A 3,892-nucleotide genomic window follows, 5' to 3' on the forward strand; every position below is an offset into this window, starting at 1 on the left:
CATGCACTTCTCAGCCCCCTCTGTACGCAAACCTGAGAAACCCAGAAATCAGCGCAAAAACAATGGCAATTAGTAAGAGGGACAATTTGTTCACATCTGGAGAGGATTTCCTTGCCACCAGAATATCCAGCGTGCCTTTTTTTCCTTTTCGTTCAGTGTCTGGCGTGGTGGGAAATGACTGTGTGCGTGTGTGTTTTTATATGGGCTCTTTACATTAGCAGAGATGGGCGATAAACAGCTCGGAGAAGGACGGGGCAGGGGGTGGTGGCGCGGGAGGGGGACCACCGGGACACAGGGAGACAGACACCACCATCCCCAACAGACATGGGACTGAGGCATGAGCATTCCCTTGATTACAGTTGTGTAAACGAGTTGTGTTTTAATGAGACCGGGGTTCAGGGTGAGACGAAATTGCTTCTGTTCGGTTCGTGGGCTGAAAAGGCTTAAGAATATTTGGGGGGTTTTGTTGGGGGGTTTTGGTTCATCTTTGGGTGTAAAACAAGCATGAAAACATTCCCTCTCGCACACAAAATTGACAGCTCAAAACACAAAGTACCACGAAAATTGCTACTACAGCACCTGTCAAAAGAGCACGCCGAGCTCTGCGGTGCTGCACCGTCAGATATGGAGCCAGTGATCACATCCTGTGTGCATTATGCAACCGCTGAGCATCTGGTGCGTGATAACTCCGGGGTATAGCCACGGGCACAGCAGAGGTGGGGAGCTCTATCTCAGCCGGGACCGACTTCTCCGCGGCGATGTGAGGTATCAGGTCGCAGGCAGCCCCCGCACCAGTGCTGTGCGGCGGGTCGATAAGGTGGATGGGTGGAGAGGCGGGGCGTCCTGTCCGGCCACGCGTCCACGTCGCCGGGGGCACGGCAGCTGCCAAAGGGAGATCCCTGCCGAGAGGGAACTGAAAACGAGGAGAGGTGTTTTGATAACAGGCTTTTGATGGTTTATATATATATATTTTTCAATACCTCAAAATCTAAATATATTTTAACACTCCATTTGTTTTATTATTTTTTGCACAGAAGCAATGTCAGAGGTCAGAATCGGTTTCTATCCGCTGCCAAACAGGGGATCACAGTTGAGAAGTACAGTTAAACTAAAAATGAGCATTTTGTCATCAGAGATTTGTTAGTACTTGTCAGTTGTCTTATCTTCCACACAGGAAATCGAATGAAGTCCGTACAGCCCAAATGAGTTTCAATTATCCTTCGACTAAAACTTTCAACCAAAAGTAGTTTAAAAAACTGTCTGTTTTTAGCCAGATTTCTCAACACCTCAAAGTTTAAGTCGGTTTTTACAGCGACCTGTGTTTCACTTCTCTGTTGAAGTTAGTCTTCATCCACATCACCAAGGCACGCCGCTGCCAAGGGGGGAAAAGCTGGGGGAAAGCAATCAAAAGGGTTTGGTTGGGTTTGGATAATGTTTTTCTGAACACTTCCACATTAAATCCAAATTTAACAACAAGTTTTTTTAACTAATTTGTGACTTTTTTTTGTTGTCTACTTTTTGACTCAACAATTTTCTGAACACGTCTAAATGAGAGTCAATATTTACGACTGTTTTGGATTAATTCTGATTTCATTCATGATCAACGTCAGAGCAGAGAGGGGAAAGTTATGGCCTTGTTTTCTTGACACATTTAAATCCAAATAAATCTTGACAGCCCAAATATACTTTTGTTATTTTTTTGTTAGTTTTATTAAATTGATTCATTCACCCTTTCACTATGAGGAGGGCACATTGCTGCTACACTGGAGAATCTCTATGAAAAAAACCCATGTAAATAGGCCTTTTTTTGTAATTTAATAAAATAAAGTTTTAAGAAATCTATGCAGCCAAAATGTATTTCTTATACTTTTATTGTAGATTTGGATTCTATCCGTACATTACTCAAATCCAGCATTGTCAAAGGGGATCATATGAGTAAAGCTAAAATGGAAAAAATATATTGATTTTGTCAGCACATGGACCGATTTGTTAGTTTGGGCCCTTTTTTAGCACATCTAAATCAAGAGAAATCTTTGAGTCATAATACTGTAGTCACTTTTTTGTTACTTTTGTGCAAGATTGTTTTTTTCTTATCATTCTATTTCTTACCAAAATAAAGGGGGCAAAAAACTGAGAACAAATTTGAAATAGAAGGCCTTTGGTCAACAGAGCTTTGTTATTTTGGCTAGTATTTTTTTTTTTTACATAAATCTTCAGAGCCAAATTGAGTTTTGTCTCTCTCATATTAGATCTAATTTTTATCCAAGTCACTAAAGGGTATAGTTCTGATTTGGCTATTGTTCTGGGGGGAAAAGACCTACTGTAAATGCAGATAAATAACTTTATCAAAAGATTTTTTCTAGTTTGGGTTGGTTACTCAGCACCTCTTAAAATAAATAAAAGATAAGTGCAGAAATCTTTAGAGCTGGAATTACTTTGATTTATGCTAGATTTTTAAGTAATATTCATATTTTTTTTAAATGATTTTTTAGCAAGATTTTCTTCACTGGCCTTTGACCTGTGTGTTTGTCAAAGCCCTGTCTGAAAGAAAACCTGTGGACTTGGACGATTTAACATTAACTAAGTTGTAAATAGCTGCATGCTGAAAATGGGGAATTACACCACACACGCTAAGGTTATGGGCTCACAGCCCTCAGCTGAACTGAAAGCCAGGTTGTCGCTATCGACACAGAAAGGTCAACAGGGGGCGGGTTGTTTGAGGAAAAGGCCACGGAGCGCTACGGGCCTGTTATTCTGTGTCGGCAGAGGTGAAAACAGAGGAGGGAGGAAACGTGAGCCACACACAAGCACCTTTAAACGTCACGATGAAACGCGAACCTTCTGACTCCGCAGCCTCACAACGTCGAGAGCGAAGCGTCTGAGGAACTTCTGGCCTCGAAAAAAGGATCACAACCTCATTCTGCAGGGTAACAACTACAACATCTACCGGTCACTTTTTGACTTAGGATACGATAAGATAAGACTTTATTCATCACGAGCTGGGGAAATTCACTTGTTACAGCAGCAGCAAGAGTCAAGGCATCGGGGAAGAGGTGGACATATTAAAAAATATGCAACAATTTTTTTTTTAACTATAAAAAACCATATGTATTTTATACAGAGTGCAAGTATTGCCTTTTGAAAGAAGGCTCTAATTTCCAGATCAGACGCAATAAAAATCCAATAAAAGTGGGGAGATATCAAGTTAAGTTAAAGTTTTTTGTTTCATTTTTGTTTTTGTGATGAGTGTCATTTGTTCACCTGAAGGAAGTCTCTCTCTCTCTCTCTCTCTCTGTCTCTCTGCAGCGTACTCTGGCTGTGAGTTGTGGCTCTTTGCATTGTTATCATTGGTGTCATCTCGAACAATGAAAAACAGTGTGTGTTCAAGGGATGGGGGGAGGAGCAGACAGAGAGCGAACGGCACAGGAAAAGAGGGAAAGAGCAGCCAGCTGCCGAGCATCAGAGAAAAGAAAAAAACGAGAGTGATTGAGCACAAAGAGAGAGAATACGTTAGACTGGGTTGGCTGAACTGGAGGATGTGGAAGGATTAAGTGTCTTTGAAAGCGGCAGCCTGAGTCTTAAACTTCCCAAAAGTCTTCATTGTGATCAAATTAAAAATTGAAAAAAAAAAATAATCTAGATTTCATCATGAATATAGTCTTCATCAGGTATTGTAAATACTTTTTTAAAATCACAATAATGATAATAATCTATTATTGACCATTGAACTGGATACATGCAGTCGCAGTCCCTGGATTAATAAAGGGCGACAAATTGCATGCAGATCATATTGTATACGCAGAGCAGCCGTGTCACTGAGCAGATGATGAACTCCTGCGACGTGACATATTCGAGCAGTTGTCAGTGGATTCAGTCGCACAAGGCGGAGGGT

Source organism: Scophthalmus maximus, chromosome 3 (genome assembly GCF_022379125.1).
Source record: "Scophthalmus maximus strain ysfricsl-2021 chromosome 3, ASM2237912v1, whole genome shotgun sequence".
NCBI lineage: Eukaryota > Metazoa > Chordata > Actinopteri > Pleuronectiformes > Scophthalmidae > Scophthalmus > Scophthalmus maximus.